We start from the raw sequence: 7,880 nt of genomic DNA, 5'->3' as shown, positions 1-7,880 counted from the left end.
CCCGGAAGTGGCCATTTATGGAGATCCGGAAGTGGCCCTTTATGGAGACCCCGGAAGTGACCACTATGGAGATCCCGGAAGTGGCCCTTTATGGAGATCCCGGAAGTGACCACTATGGGCATCCCGGAAGTGACCCTTTATGGTGATCCCGGAAGTGACCCACTATGGACACTCCCCCCTATGGTCACCCCCCAAAATATGACCCCTATGGACACTCCCAGGGAGGATGAGGCCGGAAGTGACCACTATGGAGATCCCGGAAGTGACCCTTTATGGAGACCCCAAAAATGACCTCTTATGGACATCCATTATGGATAAACCGGAAGTGACCCACTATGGACACCCCCCCTATGGTCACCCCCCCCAGAAATGACCCATTATGGACACTCCCAGGGAGGATGAGGCCGGAAGTGACCCCTATGGACATCCCGAAAGTGACCCTTTATGGACACCCCCATATGGACACCCCCAGGAGGACAAGGCCGGAAGTGACCCCTATGGAGACCCCGGAAGTGACCCTTATGAAGACCCCGGAAGTGACCCCTATGGAGACCCCGGAAATGACCACTATGGACACCCCGGAAGTGACCCCTATGGAGACCCCGGAAGTGACCCTTTATGGACACCCCCCATATGGACACCCCCCAGTATTTCCCCACAGGATGAATCTGGGGGGTTCCCGCCCCCCACACCCACCACCCCCACCCCCACCCCACCCCCACTCACTCCAGGTGACGGCCGCCAGGGCCTCGCTGCACACGTCACTCCCGGCGGGGGCAGGTGACATTGGTGACGTCACGGCAGCCGCCATCATCGTCCTTCCCACAGCTCAGGCACTGCAGCCCATAGATCCTGCCCCACACATCGCCAGCCCCACACACGTCGTCAGCACAACACCCCCAAAAAAATAAAAAATCACCGCAGTCCCCCCCCAAAAATAAAAAAATAAAATTAAAAAATCACCGCGCCCTTCCTGCGGGGACGGGGACGTGCCCCGGCCTGTCCCGGCCCGACCCACGGCACGCCCAGGCAACCCATGGCACCCATGGGTGCTGCCCCATAGCGTCCTGGTACCGCCCTGCCCCATAGAGCTGAGCCTGGACATAGATCTGAGCCCTGATATCAGCCCTGCCCCATAGATGTGATCCCAAACAATCCCTGCCCCATAGATCTGAGTCCTGACACCCCATAGATCTGAGCCCTGACACCCCATAGATCTCAGCCCAAACAATCCTGCCCCATAGATCTGAGTCCTGACACCCATAGATCTGAGCCCTGGCACCCATAGATCTCAGCCCTGACACCCCATAGATCTGAGCCCAAAACAATCTCTGCCCACAGATCTGATCCCTGACACCCCACAGATCTGAGCCCTGACACCCCATAGATCTGATCCCTGACACCCCACAGATCTCAGCCCTTGGCACCCCATAGATCTCAGCCCTGGCACTGTCCTGACCCACAGATCTGATCCCAAACAACTCCTTCCCCACAGATCTCAGCCCTGACACCCGTCCTGCCCCACAGTTTCTGCCCCATAGATCTGATCCCCAACACTCCCTTGCCCCAGCCCCACAGGTCTGACAACTGACACCCCCCTGTCCCACAGTTTCTGCCCCACAGATCTCAGCCCTGATCCCTCCTTGGCCCATAGATCTGACCCCCAAATCCTTTCCTGTACCACAGGGCCCCTGCCCACAGATCTGATCCTGACACCCCCTTGCCCCACAGATCTCAGCCCTGCCCCACATCCCCCTGACACCCCCCTGCCCCAGCCCCACACACGTCACCCCTGACACCCCCCTGCCCCACAACTCCCACCCCGCAAACCCTGACCCCGCCCCACCCCACAGACCCCCCCGAGTGCCCCCCAAATGCCCCCCAAGTGCCCCCGTACCTGGCAAGCAGCAGCACAGCAGCAGCGGCAGCAGCCGGGCCCCCCCCCATGGCCCGGCCCCACATCTCGGCCAGGCCTCGGTGCCGTGGGGCAGAACCGCCCCATTTATGGGAGCCGGGACAGGGTGGGGGCGAGGGTGGGGCGAGGGTGGGGGCCCTGGGGGCTCCCGCCCCATAGCTCAGCCTCCCCGCCCCATAGCGAGGTCCCACGGTTCCCCCCCCCGTCCCATAGAGCGGCACCACAGCGCCCCATGGCCTCCCCTGCCCCATAGAGCGGCCCTGCAGCGGCTGCTGGGCTCTGTGCCCCATAGCGGGGTCCCAAAAGCTTTGCCCCATAGAAAAGTCCCATAGAAAAGCCCCATAGCACAGCCCCCAAAGCTCTGCCCCATAGAAAAGTCCCATAGAAAGGCCCCAATAGCACAGCCCCCAAAGCTCTGCCCCATAGCTCTGCCCTATAGCAGGGTCCCAAAGCTCTGCCCCAAAGCAGAGCCCTGTCCCATAGAAAAGCCCCCATAGCTCTGCCCCACACCCCTCCTCATCCCCCCCCTACCCTGAGTCACCCCCCAAGTGACTCAACCCCCCCCCCCCTCCTCCCCCATAGCCGGGGGTGACCCCACCCTTCCCCCACCCTGCCCCAACATCCTCGGCTCCTCAGGGCAGGGCGTGGCCCCCACCCCACCCCCCAAAAAAATCTATGGGGAGGAGGGAGGGGGGGGGGGAGAGAAACCCCACCTTAAACTTGTGGGGCAGCGAGGAGGAGGAGGAGGAGGAGGGGGGGGAGGAAGGGGGCGAGGGGGGGGAGGGGCGGCGCTGGTGGGGGAGGGGTCGCCCGGGAGGGAATTGCAGAGGTCGCCCTGGCAGCAGCGCAGCCCCATAGAATCGTCCGGCCCCATAGAGCGGTTCTGCCCCATAGAATCCCCTCCCTGCCCCATAGATTCCCCCCAGAGCCCCCCCAGCCCCACGGGGGTCTCGCACCACTCGGGGTCGCGCAGCCCCGGATCAGCAACGGCTCCCCCGAGGGACCTGGGGGGGGGGGACAAAGAGGGGGGGTCAGGGGGGGCCCAGCCCCATAGAAACCCCATAGAGACCCCATAGGAACCGCCCTGGCCCCATAGAGACCCCATAGAGGCCCCATAGAGACCCCATAGAGACCCATAGAGACCCACCATAGGAACAGCCCCTGCCCCATAGAGACCCCATAGAGACCCCAAAGTGACCCCATAGGAACCTCCCTGCCCCATAGAGACCCCATAGAGACCCCAAAGAGACCCCATAGGAACAGCCCTGCCCCATAGAGACCCATAGAGACCCCCCCCAGCCCTATAGAGACCCCATAGAGACCCGATAGGGACCCCATAGGAACCTCCCTGCCCCATAGAGACCCAGAAAGACCCCAAGGAGTCCCCTCAGCCCCATAGAAACCCATAAAAACCCAACAGAGACCCCATAGAAACACCATAGGAACTTCTCTGCCCCATAGAGACACCAGAGCCCCATAGAAACCCCAAAATGACCCCAAAGCGACCCCAAAGTGACCCCAAAGTTACCCATAGAAACCTCAATATGACCCCAGAGCGACCCCAAAGAGCCCCATAGAGAACTCCCTGCCCCATAGAGACCCCAAAGAGTCCCCTCGGCCCCATAGAAACCCCAAAGTGACCCCATAGTGACCCCACAGTGACCCCACAGTGACCCCACAGTGACCCCACAGTGACCCCCAAGCCCCTCCCCCCCACCCCCCCACGGAGCCCCTCCCCCACCCTGGCTCCGTGCCAGCACGCAGCGGGTCCGGCCCCCCCCGCACGGCAGAACTTGGGGGGCGCAGCCGGAGGGGGAGGGGCCTCCACAGCCCCAGCAGCGCAAGTCCCGAGGGGGGAGGGGTCTCTGCACCAGTACAGACCAGTATGGACCAGTATGAACCGATATAAACCGGTAAAAACCAGTAAAAACCAGTATAAACCAGTATAAACCAGTATAAACCAGTATGGATCAGTAAGAACCAATACGGACCATGGTGGTTTAGAAACCAGTATAAACCAGTGCCCTCCCAGTCGCTCTGAGACCCCTCCCAGTTCACCCAGTCCATCCAGGCGCCCCATACCGTGCTCCAACCACTCTCCAGTATATCCCAGTCCATTCCAGTTTGATCCCAGTCCATCCAGTCCCTCCAGTCCCCTCCCAGTCCTCCCCCAGTTTATCCCAGTCCATCCCAGTCCCCCCCAATCCCCTCCCAGTCCCCCCAATCCCCTCCCAGTCCATCCCAGTCCCTCCAGTCCTCCCCAATCCCCTCCCAGTCCCTCCCAGTCCATCCCAGTCCTCCCCAATCCCCTCCCAGTCCCTCCCAGTCCCTCCCAGTTCCCCCCAGTCCATCCCAGTCCATCCCAGTCCATCCCAGTCCTCACCCAGTTCGCACTGGTTTCTCTCACAGCACCGCAGCTCCACCCCGCGGACCGCCGCCGGAATCGAAGGCGAGGAGGCCCCGGCAGGGCCCGGCCTGGCCACACACCCCCGGAGCCGCCCCTCCCCCACTGCGGGGAGAGGGGGGAGGGGTGAGGGGGGGCGGCCCCTCCCCCACAACCCCCAAACCCCTCCCCCCTCCCCCCACACCGAGAAAAACCCCTCCCCCACTCTTGGCCACGCCCCCTTTTTAATTAAAAAAAAATCTGCCCCTCCCCCCCAAATGAGGCCCCTCCCCCTTTGTCCGCCCCTCCCCACCCCGCAGGCCCCTCCCCCTCCCCCACCTCCTCCCGGTCCCCGGTGATGACGTCAATGCAGCGGGTCGCGGGGGCGGGGGCAGGGCAGGGCCGGCAGGGGGCGCCAACAGGAACCGTCATGGCTGTCACAGGTGGGGCAGAGAACTGGAAACCAGTACGGACCAGTATGAACCAGTATGGAACAGTATGGACCAGTATGGACCAGTATGGAACAGTATGGACCAGTATGGACCAGTATGGACCAGTACGGACCAGTACGGACCAGTATGAACCAGTGTGGACCAGTATGGACCAGTATAAACCAGTACGGACCAGTATGGACCATTAAAATAGCTTAAACCAGTATAAACCAGTATAGAACAGTATAGACCAGTACAGACCAGTATAAACCAATTACATCAGTCCAAACCAGTCCAAACCAGTATAAACCAGTATAAACCAGCCCAAAAGAGTATAACCCAGTATAACCCAGTATAAACCAGTCTAAACCAGTCCAAACCAGTATAAACCAGTACAGACCAGTATAAACCACTCCAGACCAGTCCAAACCAGCCCAAACCAGTATAACCCAGTACAGACCAGTCCAAACCACTCCAAACCAGTATAACCCAGTATAACCCAGTATAACCCAGTATAACCCAGTCCCAGCCCCAGCCCCTCCCCCCACACTCACCCGCCCCCTGTCGGGACCCCCCGGGGGGAGGGGCGGGGCTGGGGGCGGGGCTCTGCCCCTCCCCCCCCCACCGCTCCTCCCGCAGCGTCACGAGCTCCCCGTGGGAGCGGAAGGTGATGACGACTTCCGGCGGGCCCGTGACGTCACATCCGCCCTCCTGACGCCACAGCTCCAGCCCGTCTGGAATTGGGGTGGAGGGTGGGGGAGGGGTTTAGAGGGGTGGGGGAGGGGTGATCCCGCCCCTCCCCACCACCCCCCCTCCCGGTACCTTTTTGGGTCTGTCAGGGTCGTGCGGCGGCAAACGGAGAGGGGGGAGGGGCAGGGGGTGGGGCGGCATCCGGTGACGTCACAGCGGGGGCAGAGGAGGGGGGAGGCTGTGGGGGAGGGGTGGGGGGGGGAGGGGGGCGATGGTTAAAAAAAAAGCCCCTCCCCCCACCCCTTCCAAAAATGTCCAAAATGAGGGAAAATTCCGAGGAAATCCCCGCCCCTCCCCCACCCTCGGGTTGAGCGCAGGGGGGGGGTGGGGGAGGGTGAGAGGGTGGGGGAGGGGGTGAGGTGGGGAAAAAAAAACCAACCCCTCCCCCACCCCCCCAAAAAAAATTCCCCAAAAAATTAAAAAAAAAATTTCCCACCCCTCCCCCACCCTCAGGTGTGTCCTGTCCCGGGGAGGGGGGGGAGGGGTGGGGGTGAGGGTGGGGGGAGGGGTGGGGGGAGGGGTTACCTGTTCCCAGCAGCCCCCACAGCAATCACCCAGCCCCTCCCCCACCCCATCGCTCCGACCCCTCCCCCACCCCCACATTAAAAAATTTTTAAATTTTTTTTTGGGGGGATCCTCCCCCAATTTATACCCTCGGGGGGTGGGGGAGGGGCCTGGGAAGCCCCTCCCCCACCCTCCCCAACTTCCCCTTTTTTTTTTTTTTTTTTTTTTTTTTTTTTTGGGAACAAAATGTCGAAACCGGGGGTGGGGGAGGGGCGGCGAACGGAACGGACCAATCAGAATCGAGTTTGAATTTTTTTAATTTTATTTTTTAATTTTTTAATTGGGGTGGGGGAGGGGCAATAAATTAACGGGGGCGTGGTGGGGGGAGGGTCAGAGGAGGAGGGGGAGGGGCAGGAGGAGGAGGAGGGGGAGGGGCGTGGGAAAATGGGCGGAGCTCGAGACCCCGGGGGGCCCGTGGGGTGGGGGAGGGGCGGTGACCGGAAACGCGGCGGGGCGGGGGTGGGGGAGGGGCGGGGGGGTGGCAGCCGTTGGGGTGGGGAGGGGGCGGAGCCGGCGGCGATGACGTCACTGGAGGGGGGGCTCGTCCCCTCCCCCCCCAGGGAGACGTCACCGCCGGGGGCGACAAAGATGGCGGCGGGGTGGGGGAGGGGTGGTGAAAGGGGGTGGGGGCGCTTCCGGTGACGTCACTGGGGTGGCCGGAAGTGGGCCCCGGAGCAGTTGGGGGCACCCGGGGCCGCCGAGGCCTCCGTGGCTACCGAGGCACCCGCGGTGGCCACCAAGATTTTGTCACCTCCCAGGGGACATCGGGTCAGAGGTGGCACTTCCGGTGACGTCACTGACGTCCCCAAGGCCACCTGTGGTGCTCGGATCTCCTCTTCCCTCCGTGGCCACCAAATCCCGATCGGTGGCCACCAAGATTTTGTCACTTCCTGAGGACGTAGGTGGCAGCGGCCAATTGGGGTGGCGGCACTTCCGGTGACGTCATCGACGTCCCCAAGGCCATTGGTGGCGCTCGGATCTTCTGTGCCCTCCGTGGCCACCAAATCCCCACCGGTGGCCACCAAGATTTTGCCACTTCCTGGTGACGTCACAGGTGCCAGCAAAGCGGGGGGACTTCCGGTGACGTCACCGCGTGGTGGCCGGAAGTGTCCCCGGAGCAGTTGGTGGCACCTGGGGCTGCCGGCCCTTCCATGGCCACCAAATCCCCACCGGTGGCCACCGAGATTTTGTCACTTCCTGGGGGACGTGGCGGCAGCGGCCAATGGTGGTGGCGGCACTTCTCGGTGACGTCATTGACGTCCCCAAAGCCACCTGTGACACCTGGGCCTGGTGTCCCCTCTGTGGCCACCGGATCAGCACTGGTGGCCACACAAGATTTTGTCATTTCCTGGTGACGTCACAGGTGCCACCACGGTGGTGGCACTTCCGGTGACGTCATCGATGTCCCCAAGGCCATCGGTGGCGCTCGGATCTTCTGTCCCCCCTGTGGCCACCATGGGACCACCGGTGGCCACCAAGATTTTGTCACCTTCTGGGGAAGTGGTGGCAGCGGCCAATGGGGTGGTGGCACTTCCGGTGACGTCATTGACGTTCCCAAGGCCATTGGTCGCGCTCGGATCTTCTGTGCCCTCAGTGGCCACCACTGCATCACTGGTGGCCACCAAAACTTTGTCACTTCCTGGTGATGTCACAGGAGCCACCATGGTGGTGGCACTTCCGGTGACGTCACCGCGGTGGCCGGAAGTGTCCCCGGAGCAGTTGGTGGCACCTCGGGCTGCTGAAGCCTCTGCGGCCACCAAGTCACCACTGGTGGCCACCAAGGTTTTGTCACTTCCGGGGGACATCGGGACAGAGGTGACAGCGGTGGTGGCACTTC

The 7,880-nt window shown here is 62.3% G+C and overlaps 1 long non-coding RNA gene across 1 annotated transcript; it reads right to left on the bottom strand.

Annotated features, from left to right (window-relative positions):
* Positions 1 to 2,523: 2,523 nt before the first annotated feature.
* Positions 2,524 to 5,462, bottom strand: LOC148220474 (uncharacterized). The gene is made up of 5 exons (XR_015798771.1): positions 5,284 to 5,462; positions 4,638 to 4,754; positions 4,299 to 4,424; positions 3,657 to 3,780; positions 2,524 to 2,919 (listed from the first exon to the last, which is right to left on the bottom strand). It is a non-coding gene; the product is annotated as an uncharacterized LOC148220474 (long non-coding RNA).
* Between the last annotated feature and the right edge of the window lie 2,418 nt (positions 5,463 to 7,880).

This window comes from Sturnus vulgaris, chromosome 37, assembly GCF_052056855.1.
Source record: "Sturnus vulgaris isolate bStuVul1 chromosome 37, bStuVul1.hap1, whole genome shotgun sequence".
NCBI classification, from domain to species: Eukaryota; Metazoa; Chordata; class Aves; order Passeriformes; family Sturnidae; genus Sturnus; species Sturnus vulgaris.
This window is presented reverse-complemented; position numbering and strand designations above follow the sequence as displayed.